This window comes from Galeopterus variegatus, unplaced genomic scaffold, assembly GCF_000696425.1.
Source record: "Galeopterus variegatus unplaced genomic scaffold, G_variegatus-3.0.2 Scaffold6347, whole genome shotgun sequence".
Taxonomy (NCBI): Eukaryota; Metazoa; Chordata; class Mammalia; order Dermoptera; family Cynocephalidae; genus Galeopterus; species Galeopterus variegatus.
This window is the reverse complement of record NW_007732458.1, coordinates 6,252-21,207: the sequence shown is the minus strand read 5'-3', so window position 1 is coordinate 21,207 and position 14,956 is coordinate 6,252.

The following is a 14,956-nucleotide window of genomic DNA, read 5'->3' as shown; positions in this document are numbered from 1 at the left end:
GGTCTGTATGTGGGATCCGAACCCTCGGCGGGAGCACCACCGCGCTTCCCAAGCGGCGCACTATAGCAGTGCGCCACCGGGCCGGCCCTCCATGAACTTTTTGAAGCACCCTCGTATATACTTCTGTATCAAATGAGGAATTGATCTTGCTTATGTAGTGTAGCTCTGCAAATTAAATGTGAGGTGAAAACAATATTTTTAAGGCAAAGACATAGCATTGGTGTTATGTTACAATGCAAGAGCAACTCAAAAATAACTTTCACATGAAATAACCACTAACTGTCAGTAATCATGGACACAAAAAACATTACTGACTCTTCTAAATCATCATTGATATTTGAGCTCTGACACTTTTGTCTATAAAAATGACAGGTTTATTTTTGCTTTAGAATGTTCCCTCATTGTCCCTGAGGTCTGTCACTTTGTGATGGGGAGGTCAGGAAAGGGGTTGGAGCATGAGAGCAGGTACAGGCAGAGAGCCAGAGAGAGCATTTGGAATAGCAAGGTCCTGATTTCACCTTTCATGATTAGTCTTCTGCATTTACATGGCATCACCACAACCATGTGCAAGCATGATTTAAACAATGCAGCAGAAACATTTCTTTTTTTAGAAAAAAAAATATATATGTTGATTGAATTTTTTTACTTTTCATTTGGTGTCTATGACCTCTATGTAGACTGAATTCACAAATGCTTTCTTCAAAAAAAAAATAGATTCGGGCATGAAAAGCATTTTTCCCCCACCTTACCTTTTTCCCCTTTGCTTGGAATTGGATTTCCTTGATCATAGAACTTTGGAATGAGTCTAAAGACTAATGTGTATGAAGGCTTTTTTAAATTGATGAAATAGCATCAAAACCATACACCTTTCCCATTTCCATGTTCTTCCTATCCTTCAGTGAGAAACAGAAAGCCATCATGCTGGAGTTGTCTGCTTTCCCATCCATGGTTGCCCATGGCCTTCTCTGTACACCTGCTATAGGTCTGTGGCTTCACCTGCAAGAGTTTGTGCATGTGCACTGCCTTGCATCTCTCTCTACAGACCCCAGGGAACTCATATTGAGAAGAGCTAACAGTTTCTGAATCTCTAAGTAATAGGCCCAATGTCAAGGGTGGATTATTTTTATCCTCACTTTTGTTGGTAAGAAAACCAAGGCAGATAAGGTGAGTAAGTTTTCCTATGCCAGCCAGCCAATGGTGGTCCTCAGACTTGAAGTCAAGGGGGTCTTGTAGCAAAGCTTTTGCTCCCGGTCATGCAAAATTCTCACTTGTTGGAACAGAAATATGTTTACCTGCTCCCTCTGTCTCTGTTTCCATCTTCAGCCAATGGTGGTCCTCAGACTTGAAGTCAAGGGGGTCTTGTAGCAAAGCTTTTGCTCCCGATCATGCAAAATTCTCACTTGTTGGAACAGAAATATGTTTACCTGCTCCCTCTGTCTCTGTTTCCATCTCAGTGTGTGTGTGTTCTGTGCATGTGTGGCGATACAGTTATAACTCAATTCTATAAATAAAAACACCACTCAGTGAATTGGGCTTACTATAAGTGCATCAATATCTACTATGTCTGTGTGAATGTGATGGCTAATTTTATGTGTCAACTTGGTCAGGTCATAATCCCAGTTTTTTAACTGAACTTGAACCTAGGTATTGCTGTGGAAGTATTTTGTAGATTGTGGTCAACATCAACAATCAATTGAATTTAAGTAACTGAGACTGCTCTCAATAATGCAGGTGGGCCTCATCCAATCAGTTGAAGCCTTAAGAGCAAAACTAAGGTTTCTCGGAGAAGAAAACTTACTTTAAGACTGCAGCATTAACTCCTGCTGAGTTTCTAGCCTGCTGGCCCGCCCTACAGATTTAACACTTTCTAGTCCCCACAACTGCATGATCCAATTCCTTAAAATGAATCTAGATATATAGACAGACAGATACATAGATGATAGATAGATGAGTCAATCCTTGTTATTCATGGTAGTTATGTTTGATAAAATTAACATAAACACTGAATTTGTGGATATTTCATCATTTTTCCTTGGGGGAATATAAGATCAGGATTAGAAAATTTTGAAAAATAAAAAAAATTTCAAAAACTCAAAATTTTGACATATTAAGCCATGTATTTAAGGTGGAGTGTGGAAGCTGTTTCTGATAAGTTGGACCAACTTGATTTTGAATAGCCGCTATACCTTAACATATAGCTTGTCTCTGGCCTGTGGTTGGTCTATTTAAGCTGAAATTAATAGAAATGTCCTAACCTGACAACCTAGATTAATTGATATTTTTAAAATCATAAGAATATCTGATATTCAATTTGACCTGACATATTTACCTTTCCAAAGACTTATTGTGACTTCATAGTATCTTAATGTTATATCTATAAAATGTATTAATTTATTTATTTAAGAAAATTATTGAGCACTTACTATATGCCAGGCATTGGGTGCTGGGGATACACTCTCGATCAGGTAAGATCCAGAACCTGCACTCATGTTGCTAACAACCTGGTAGAAAAGAGAGACAAGAAATGTATGGTAAACAGTAAAAATAATTATAATTTGCCCTTAAACGGGAAAATAGAGCATATTAATCTTTATAAGAACAGAACTTGAACTGGGATTACTGGAAGAAAAGTCTTCTGGGGCCCAAGTTAGAAATTAAAACTTGAAGTAGGTGCACCTAGAACTCATCAAGACAAAGCTTTACTTCATCAGGAACACCAGAAGACTGGCATCTCACCCAGGCCTGGGAGTAGAATCCCATGTATTAAAAAAGAAGCAACTCTGAGAAACACAGTCTAAGAAAAGGCCTGCAGCCCAAAAGAAGTGTGATAATAGGAGGTTTTACAGCCCTGGCTCTAATTAAGAAATAGGAATTGGTGATTCCATGTATTAAAAAAGAAGCAACTCTGAGAAACACAGTCTAAGAAAAGGCCTGCAGCCCAAAGAAGTGTGATAATAGGAGGTTTTACAGCCCTGGCTCTAATTAAGAAATAGGAATTGGTGATCGTATACATGATACAGAGTACGTTTGCTAAATTCCCTCACACAGAATCATTGAAACTGATTATGCATATAATTCCATTAGACATGGCAGAGGAAAGATTTCCATCTAAGCAAAAGAAAACCATAGAATATCATAAATCTGTCTAAATATCCTTGAAAATATGAATTTCTTTCCTCATCTCTAGATGGTAGCTAAGAAAGTTAACCCAAGCCTGGCAATGTTCTGAAATGGAATAGTATGGTAGCTATTGCAACAATTTTGTTAAAAAAAATCAAATCTTTATAATGCTATAGTAATCAAGACAATATGGTACTGGCAAAATAATTTACAAATATATCAATGGAATAGTATAGAAAGCCCAGAAATAGACCCACATAAGCACAGCCAACTGATCTTGACAAAGGAGCAAAAGCAATACAATGTAGCAAAGACAGTCTTTTCAACAAATGGTGCTGGAACAACTGGATATCCACATGCAAAAAAATGAATCTAGAAATAGAACTTACACCTCTCCCCAAAATTAATTCAAAATAGGTCATAGACCTAAATGTAAAATGCGAAACTATAAAACTAGAAGACAACATCAAGAAAACCTAGATAACTTTGGGTTTGGTGATGACTTTTTACAATACCAAAGGCATGATTCATGAAAGAAATAATCAATATACTGGACTTCATTAAAATTAAAAATTTTGGCTCTGTGAAAGACAATTTCAAGAGAATGAGAAGACAAGTCACAGACTGGGGGAAAATATTTGCAAAAGACATAGTAGATGAAGAACAGTTATCCAAAATACACAAAGAACTCTTAAAACTTAACAATAAGAAAACAAACAGCCCAATTAAAAAATGGGCCAAAGACCTTCACAGACACTTCACCAAGAAAAAAAAAAAAAAAAAAAAAAAAAAAAAAAAAAAAAAAAAAAAAAAAAAAAAAAAAAAAAAAAAAAAGAACTACAGATGGCAAATTAGCATATGAAAATATGCTCCATGTTACATGTCAACAGGGAAATGCAAATTAAAACAATAATGAGATACCACTATATACCTATTAGAATGACCAAAATCTGGAACATTGACAAAACCAAATGCTGGGGGAGATATGGAGCAACAGGAAATCTCATTCATCGCTGGTGGAAATGCAAAGTTGTACAGCCAATTTGGAAGATAGTTCAGCAGTTTCTTACAAAATTAAATTTATTTTTACCATATGATTCAGCAATGGTGCTTCTCAGTATTTACCCAAAGGAACTGAAAACTTATGTCCACACAAAAACGTGCACAGGTGTATTTGTAGCAGCTTTATCCATAAATGCCAAAGTTTAGAAGCAACCAAAATGTTTTTCAGTGGGTAAAAGGATAGATAAACTGTGGTACATGCAGGCAAAGAAATTGTGCTAAAAATTATTTTTAAAAAAGAAAGAAAGAAAGAAAGAGGTATAAAGCCATGAAAAGACATAGAGGAAACTTAAATCCATATTACTAAGAGAAAAAAGACAATATGAAAAGTCTATATACTATATGATTCCAACTATATGGCCTGGCATTCTGGAAAAGGCCAAACTGAGAAGACAGTAGAGAGATCAATCATTGCCAGGGGTTGGGGGGTGTTGAATAGGCTGAGCACAGAGGACTTTTAGAACAGTGAAAAAGCTCTGTATGATACTATAATGATGGATTCATGTATATTAGTCCAAACTTATACAATGTACAACACCAAGGGTGAACCCTAATGAATAGTATGGACTTTGGGTGATTATGATGTGTCCATGCAGGTTAATCAATTGTGAAAATTGTATTTCTCTGGTGGGGATGTTCATAATGATGGAGGCTAAGCATGTGTGAAGGTAGGAGATATACGGGAAATCTCTCTGCATTGTTCTCTTAATTTTCCCTTAAACTGCCCTAAAAACATAAAGTCTTAAAAAGATAATTATGATCATGGTGATGTCGTAGAGAGTAGTCTGAAAAAATATGCAGAGGAAAGAAACTGCAGTGCATATAAGTTCAATGGTACTGGAAATGAGAAATTGAGTCTGGGAAAGGTGAAAGGAGGTAGCTTAGATTCAGAAAGAAATTAAATTGTGGAATACTTATGTGCCCTACTTAAAAAACTCAGATGTTATGCTATAGTGGTTGGGGATCTGATGAAGAGTTCTAAAAAAGGAAGTACTATGAATAAATTTGTATTTTGAGTGGATTTCTAAAATAGTTGTGAAGGGGATGGATTTGAATGAGCAACACCAGGGAAAGGAAGACTAGTACCTAGAACACAGCAATGATTCATGACAAAGAATGAACCTAGGATAGAAATAATAAAGATGAAAAAGATGCTTTAGGTTTTATAAAGTATGATTATGTGGGGGATGATAAGAAGGAGCAGTCAAAGATGACATACACATGTCTATCATTAGGGTGGATGCTAAACACTGGAGTGACTTCAACATTTCACAAAAGGCTAATGAGACTGCAGTGGGTATCTCCTATGCATGTCTTTAGCAATGAGCTTGCGAGACAGAGACAAATTCATTAAGTCGACTGCTTCTCAGATAAGTATTTGGATTTGCGTAGGTTTGGGTTTCCAATGTACCATACTGATAAAGAGAGTCCTTGGAGACTGATGACCTAAGTTTGAGTCCCTCTTCAGTCATTAATCAGTGTGTGACTCTGAGTTTGTTGCTTAACTTCATTAACCTTCATTCCATTAAGTATTAAATAAAAATAAGTAAGGTCTATTAAATGGGAGGAGATGTATGAAGCAAGATGCAAAAAGGAAACACTATAAAAATAAAAATATTTGCCTCAACAAGGATTTTACCCTAATGTATATAAAAATATATGAATCAAATATGGAGTCATTATAGTATTGGAGTCAAGAGACATAGGTTACAACCAGACTTGAGAAACAAATCATGGCTTCCTCACTTTCTAACTGTGTGACTTTTAGCAGGTTATAAAACCTCTCCATGCCTTAATTTCCTCTTTCATAAATTAGAGAACATAATGGTACCAACCTCGTAAGTATGGTGGGAAGACTATGTGAAATTATAAATGTAAAGTACTTAGAATTTTTTTAACTCAATATACACTAAATAAGTACTAGTTATTATTATGAATATATAAACTTATGTGTGTGTATATATAATTCATATATATAGACATATGTGTTAGGCTGAATTTTATAAAACTGCCAATACTCAACCATTGTGACTCACAAAACTGGCAATGTTCTATAGTTTGATCATAGATATTATACATAGTAACTTTGTTATCTCTTTTTTTGCTGATTTTCTTCAGCAAGCAATGGTTTCGGGATAGAGTTGAATTTATTGTCCACTAAATTACTATTTGTCTACTCTATTTGCTAAAGCTGTGAGAGAAATAATAAAGAATACAGGCTGAGGCAGACAGAACAATTGGATCCCAGCTCAGAGCTGTGTGACCCTGGACAAGTTACTAACCTCTCTAAGCCTCAGTCACCTCCTCTCTACAACTGAAAATTATAAAATTGTTACAAGTATTAAGAGAGATAATATATGTAGAGTGCATAACACCTAGGCCAGCAAATAGTGAGCATTCAAAAATGTCAGCTATTAATACACAGATCATTAATTACTCAAATTCCATTCTCTACAGATGGTCACATTATGTTTTCTGTCCTGTAACTTATGTCCCTTCCCTGCCTTCTCCTGCACTCCCCTCTCCTTCCCTTCTCTTCTGTCTCTTTTCTTTTTCTTCTGTCTCTTTCCTTGTTCTTCCTTTTCTTTCCCTTTCCTTTAATTTCCTTTTTAATGAAGAATCATTGTGACTGACTACATCTGAAATTTTCTGGATATATGTGTTTATAAAAAAATTATTTCCTGGCAGATAATATTGTTGTGTGTATGTGTACGTGTGCGCATGTGTGTGTGTGTACACATACATAAATTTATTTGGGGGAAGGATGAGATACCTGCAAAATTACTTTTATAAGTAGGATTTACATACACAACACTGTATTCCTTCTCATCCTAGAAAGAGAAAATACTAATAAAATATTAATCTATGCCCGCTACCTATTTGCTTGTAAAAACATGTAATAAAATAAGAAAATTTTGGAACTGTTAGGATCAGTAAAGAGTGTTATACACAGTTTCTGAAAGAGAGAAGAACCTAACTGAAGCCTGAATGTGTTTAAGAGAATATTAAGCGGCCCCAGGGATGGCAACTTGGTTATTACTAAAAAAGAAGGAATGCAAATTTAATAAACTGATCTCCTGGAAACAGTCATTGGTAGCTTTAACTAATGTGCTCTTGCCTATGTACAGTTTAGCCATTCGCCCTACCCCGCTCCACTGGCACAGCTGTGGTCAGTGTGAAGTGCAGTGTCTAATGTTCTCACGTGAGTGGCTTTGAGGGTGTGTATCTTCAACTGCTAGGACCATGTGTAGTAAAGATTGCGGGTGCAATAAATGATGTTAAGGTAGTCAGATGTCTCAAAGGGAGACTAGGCATAGCTTTGAGACCCAACTTCTGACCTCTAATCTGAATGGCAACAGGAGGTCCCTGGTTACAGACATGCAAATGCAGGGCACACTGCAGCCCCCAACAGGTGAAGAAAGAAGCCTAGCGACATAGGGCTGGGAATGTGCCTGAAGCAAGAGAGGGCACCCTGAACATCTGCCTGCAGCAAAAGAAAGACCTTCTGAGTGTGGGCTGCTGCTGCTCTAACACTCTCTCTGCTGCTACTCGGGAGCAGAGCCACAGAGGAAAGGGAATGTGAGCCTGGACGTTAGGGAAAGGAGAAAAGGAAAAATAAAAAATAAAGGAGAGAGAGAGAGAGAGAAATGAAAAAGAAATAAAAAAGAAAGGATACCTGGAGGCAGTAAGAACCTGTGCTGAGGACATTAAGGTGAATTTCTCAAGTAGGAGAGCAAACCAGTTTTGTTTGGTTTGTTCTGAATTTGCCTGTTGGTTTTAGTTTTATCCAATGCAAGGGTGTGAGATATTTTGTATAGAATTACTGGTGAATTTCTCAAGTAGGAGAGCAAACCAGTTTTGTTTGGTTTGTTCTGAATTTGCCTGTTCGTTTTAGTTTTATCCAATGCAAGGGTGTGAGATATTTTGTATAGAATTACTGGTAAAAATTAAGCCAATAAGTGAATAAATAAATGCATGTGTTAAAAAACAAATCAAATCCAACATAGGATAGGTGTATTTCATGTAAAATCAAAATGATTTTGAACAAACGTAAAACTTCTACTCAACCTAGAACTGAAGAGAGTCCTATAGACAAGTGAGGCCTGGATAAGGTCTATATTATGCAACCGCTCCTGTTTGAACTTGCACAGCAATGAGCCTGCCCCAGGAATTGAGTGAAAAAGATGTTCAGACCAAATAGGTAACAAGATAAATACCGTCAAAATTATGACCAAGAAAATTATGGAAGAACAAAAAAGGCTAATCTTAATTGGCCAGACATATCTTAGCAGATGAATCAAAGACATGAGAAAGAAGGAGGCCTATTTCTGGCAAGCAATTGAGTAGTTTACAATGAATTTAACTAACCTGTCATCAGGAATTGCAGAATCAGTATACTCACTCTGCTTTCCTTTGCTCTCTTATAACAGTGAGAGTTGTAGTTTAGGAGTAACTGATAGTGGAATCGAGTCCATAAGTGCATTGTTTAGTTTTTTTTGTTTGTTTGTTTGTTTGTTTGTTTGTTTTTTGAAGAATGAATTAGAAAGTAGGAAAGTATCAATATAAATAATTTCACCTTTGAGAGAAAAAAATGAAATATCTAGAGAAGTAAAGAGATTACTTACTTTTTAAAAAACTAAGGAAGTACTGTACTTCCTTAGTCATGGGTTCAATTTAAGAGATAGAGGCTGCACCATTTTGCAGTCCCACCAACAATGTATGAGAGTTCCTTTTTCTCTGCAACCTCGTCACCATTTATCGTTCAGAGTCTTTTGGATATTAGCCATCCTAACTGGGGTGAGATGGTATCTCAGTGTGGTTTTGATTTGCATTTCTTGAATGCTGTGTGATGTTGAGCATTTTTTCATGTGTCTGTTGGCCATTTGTTTTCTTCCTTTGAGAAATGCCTATTTAGCTCTTTTGCCCATTTTTTAACTGGGTTACTTGTTTTTTTTTGTTGTTGTAAACTTGTTTCAGTTCCTTGTATATTCTGGATATTAATCCTTTGTCAGATGTATGGTATGGAGGTTCCTCAAACAATTGCAGAGAGATCTACCATATGACCCAGCTATCCCACTGCTGGGAATATACACAGAGGAATGGAAATCACCAAGTCAAAGGTGTACCTGTTCTCCAATGTTCATTGCAGCACTCTTTACAATAGCTAAGAGTTGGAACCAGCCCAAATGTCCATCATCAGATGAGTGGATGAGGAAACTGTGGTATGCCTTCACAATGGAATACTACTCTGCTATAAAAAAGAATGAAATACTGCCATTTGCAACAACATGGATGGGCCTAGAAAGAATTATATGAAGTGAAACAAGTCAGGCACAGAAAGAGAAATACCACATGTTCCCACTTCTTTGTGGGAGCTAAAAATAAATAAATAAATACACAAACAACCTGGGGCAGGGGGGAGGGAAGAAAACACAATAATTAAATTCCTTGAAGTTGATATGACAAGCAAACAGAAAGGTGATTGTTGGGAGGGAGGGGGGATAGGGAGGAGGAAGGGAGGTTTTGGTAATGGGCCACATTAATCAACCACATTATATATTGACAAAATAAAATAAAATAAAATAATAAAAAATTAAAAAAGATAGTCATGGGGTGGATTCAGGGTCTGCTGAAAAGAACGATCCTCTTCATTTTCATCACTGCCTAAATATGAGTCATAAATCAGCTGATTGGACTCTCATCTATTTCTAGGATGGTAGATGGAAGTCGCTTCAGGAAGTTATTGAGAATCCATCCATTTACGTCAAAGAGAACAATGAAGAGCTGTCATTATCCTCAAGATCCCTCTCCTTTCTGTTTTTAACTCTTTGTGCTGTGGAAAAGCTATTAGAAGATTCTGTTTGCCTCACTCCCTGGTTAAAAAATCAACTCGATGTGAACACTGAACATTGCCAAATGAATATGGAAAGTATCAAGTAACCATACATGTCTCTTATCCCAAGAGGTCTGCATAGCAATTGAATTCCATATAATGCATCAAATACACCTTAATATTGGTTTTCTGCAGTGGAATACTACATAGAAAACTTAAGGAATTGCTCAAGTTATAATATGTGCTGAAGACAAATGAATTTAGGCTACACTGGAATTGACTCTAAGATTCTAATCTAGGTCCTTTCTTGTAAACACTCTTGGAAGACTGAAATGTAATTCTGTCTTAGATTGGTACAAATTCCAATGGTTTCTTCAATGTCATGACTCAGGGTCTTGCAGATATTAGAGATGGCTTTCAAACTTAATTTGAGCAATCTCTAAAATTTTAATAGCTGGGCAAAAATCAATGGCTGAAATGCACATGTTCCCACATCTGTGATATCACCTCAGTGCTGTGTGTTGAAACTTTGGCATTGGGATTCACAAAACCTTACTATCATGCTAGACCAGCCTTTACAAAATTTGCTCTATACAACACTAGTTCCACAGCTGTTAAAAGATGTTCTGTGGGATGAACCACTCCTCTGTCAAATAAGTTTGGGAAAAGTCTCACTCTCCATGCTCTTTTTGGTGAATGAGTCACAATGTACACTAGTATATTAAAAATGCTACAGTAAAATGACTGTTTTAACTGCAATTATTTCAGTATTTCTCAAAATTATTTCAGCAGAGAACATTTCTTCTCACAGGATATCTATTAATATCCTGTAGAACACAATGCATGGTTTTGTAGCAATACAAATTACAAATCAAGAAATTGATTTTGAATGCTAATTGAAATAATTGAAGTTTCCTGGACATTCCAATAATTCTTTTACCTCCTTGCATTTGTGCATACCGTTTCTTATCCCTGGAATAGTAGTCTGCCATTAGCAACCTTCCCACTCCCCTGTCCTGTCCCTATGTTGGATAAGACCTTTCAAGTCCCAGAGTAAAAGTAGTTTCCTGAGGGAAGCCCTCCCTGGTGCCTTGAGGCTGCATTGGGTATTCCTCCTCTGATCTTTCCTAGTACTGTTTACTAGCTTTCTATCAGCACTTGCAACTATTTTCACTTCTTTTTATTTGAAGGAATTGGCTGTGTCTTATTTACTATTGTACACTTAGTGGCTACTGTAAGACCTTGTATATGGGAAATGATGAACAAATACTTGGCAAATGAATGAGTGGGAAAACTGAAAAAAAAAAAAAATTCAGGGAAGCATATCCTTAGATAGATTTGACTGATTGGAAAGAGGTAGAGATTCTAAGGAGAGAGTTTTAAGGAATCCAAGAAAACCACAGCTCCCCTGTACCATTAGAAATCTTTCCCCATTGTTTGTAAATATGTGGGTTGATTTCTGAGTTCTCTGTTCTGTTCCATTGGTCCACGTGTCTGTTTTTATGCCAGTACAATACTGTTTTTGTTACTACAGATTTGTAATATAGTTTGAAGTCAGGTAATCTTATGCCTCCAGCTTTACTTTTTTTTGCTTAGGATTGCTTTGGCTATTCAGGGTCTTTTGTTGTTCCATATGAATGTTAAGATTGCTTTTCTATTTCTGTGAAGAATGTCATTGGTATTTTGATGGGAATCACATTGAATCTGTAGATGGCTTTGGATAGTATGGACATTTTTACTACATTGATTCTTCCAATCCACGAATGAGAAATGTCTTTCCATCTCTGAGTGTCTTCTTTAATTTCTTTCAGAAGTGATTTGTAGTTCTCTTTGTAGAGATCTTTCACCTCTTTGGTTAGATTTATTCCTAAGTATTTTATGTTTTTGGAGACTATTGTAAATTGGCTTGCTTTTTTGATCTCTTTTTCTTCTAGTTTGTTGTTGGAGTATAAAAATGCTACTGATTTTTGTATGCTGATTTTGTATCCCACAGCCTTACTGAATTCATTTATCAGCTCTAAGAGTTTTGACAAAGGCACCAAGAACATACATTGGGGAAAAGACTGCCTCTTTGATACATGGTGCTGGGAAAACTGGACATCCATACGTAGAAGAATGAAACTTGATCTGTACCTTTCACCACATACCCAAATCAACTCAAGATGGATTAGAAGCCTAAATATGAGGCCTAAAACTTTAAAACTCCTAGAAGAAATGTAGGGGAAATGCTCCACAATTTAGGACTGGGAAATGACTTTATGAATAACACCCCAAAAGCACAGGCAACAAAAGAAAAAAATAAATGAATGGGATTATACCAAACTACAAAGCTTCTGCACAGCAAAGGAAACAATCAATAGAGTGAAAAGACATCCTACAGAATGGGAGAAAATATTTGCAAAATATGCATCTGACAACAGATTAATATCCAGAATATACAAAGAGCTCAGACAGCTTTAGAACAAAAGAGCAAATAATCCAATTATAAAGTGGACAAAGGAGCTGAATAGACATTTCTCAAAGGGAGACGTACAAATGGCCAACAGGTATATGAAAAAATGCTCAACATCACTAATCATCAGGGAAATGCAAATCAAAACCACTCTGAGATGTCACCTCACCCCAATCAGACTGGCTATTATAAAAAAGACAGAGAATAGCAAATGCTGGTGAGGATGTGGAGAGAGAGGAACCCTCCTGCACTGTTGGTGGGACTGAAAATTAGTACAGACACTATGGAGAACAGTGTGGAGGTTCCTTAAACAACTACAGATAGAACTTCCATATGATCCAGCAATCCCACTCCTGGGGATATATCCAGAAGATTGGAAAACATCAGGTCAAAGGGATATCTGCCCTCCCATGTTTATTGCAGCTCTATTTACAATATCTGGGTGATGGAACCAACCTAAATGTCCATCGATGGATGACTGGATAAGGAAATTGTGGTATACATACACAATGGGATACAACTCAGCCATAAAAAAGAATGAAATTCTACCATTTGCACCAACATGGATGAGCCTGGAGAAAATTATCCTACGTGAAACAACCCAGGTACAGAAAGAGAAATACTGTATGTTCTCACTCATAACTGAGAGCTGAATCCATAAATAAACAAATGAACAATAAAGAGAGACAGAGAGAAAGAAAGAAAGAAGCAACACTCACAGTAATACATTGAACTTTTAAAAAACTAGAGGTGGAAAAGGGGTGGGGAGGGGAGGGGGAGGACCAGGGGGGTTAATGAGGAATTGGTCAATGGACACGAAGAATTATTGTGTATTGTAATGATGAATAAGCTAACTATATTGATCTAACCACCACACATTCTACACAATTATTGAAAATTAATGTTGTACCCCACATGAAATTAAAAAAAAAAAAAAGAAAGAAATCTTTCCCAGAGAGAATGAATATCATGCAACCATTAAAATGATGGAATTGGTTGTAGGGGACATTAAAGTTTTTGTCGTGTGTGTAAGAAAGTCCTTGGGATAATTTATTCAAAAGCTGCTTACTGATCTGCTTTAGAGGGAAGCCAGGTGGAGAGCTTCTCTTGGATTCCAAGGCAAACAGATGTTCTTTTTTCCACAATGGTGCCAAGCTACTTACATTTTTGTCCCCTAAAAGCCAACAGTTGTTCACATAGTATAATAGAAATTTTATACATTTTCATGGAAAAGCAACTACACCATTTACATAGTCAATAGGCTGCAAAATCCCCAGAAACAAAACTCTATGAATGGAATTAAGGAAATGACTGTCCTCGGAAAAAGGGAAAGCAAGTATGACTTGTGAATTAGAGAATTAGGGGCATTGTTCCAGGGACCAAGTGGATTCAGGACTTGTTGCGAGATCCATTTCTACAACAGGGAATAAGAATTTCTCTCTTTATATAAGCTTGACCTGGGTAGGCATCTTGCTCTGTCATCACTAACACTAGACTTCATGCAGAGCTTAAGATCCCACCTGTGCCTGATTCACAAACCTCCTCTGTCAGGTGCTACGTGGGTTACCTGTGCAAGTTCCCTAGCCACTTTGCTTCTCCGTTTACAAATGTGGAAGATTGGGATGATGATAATGTTACCGACATCATAGATTATATCTAGATATAGTTAGTTATTAAAAGTCTAGCACTTATTATAAGCACTAAATACTAGTTATTATTAATTTCATGAGTATTTATAATATTAATATTTTATCACCATAAAGAAGCAATGTCACTAACTACTTCTTCTCTTTAAAATTTTCTAAGATCTTCTCAAACCTAAACTCTTAAACTTGCAAGTCTTTGATCTCATATAATACATTATATGCAGCTATTCCTTTTTTTGTTGTTGTTATCAGTATACAATGTAGTTGATTTTCGTGTCCCTTTATAAATTCCTCCTGTTCTTCTCTCCCTCTCCCCCATCCCCCCATATGCCACTATTCCTTGATATTCAGTCTAAAATTCAACCTGGAGATCTCCTAAACATACCCCAAACATGCTTATCCTTTGGCCCAACCTTGAGGTTTTGTAAATGTGGTTCACTTTTCATAATATATCCTTTCTTCATTCTAACTCTCCCATTTCTAACCATTCTTCACTGTCTAGTTCCAATGTAACTTCACTGGAAATCTCACTCTCCTGTCTCTGCAATCAATAACATCTTATTTTCTGAACCAAACATAACTTAGCATTATGTCACACACAGACACCAATAGGTATGTCACATAGACATATCTTAATACATTCTTCTTGAAAATAGAAACAAGAGCATCATCACTCTCCTGTCTCTGCAATCAATAACATCTTATTTTCTGAACCAAACATAACTTAGCATTGTGTCACACACAGACACCAATAGGTATGTCACATAGACATATCTTAATACATTCTTCTTGAAAATAGAAACAAGAGCATCGTTGTCCATGAGAGTATTGAAATTATCCTGA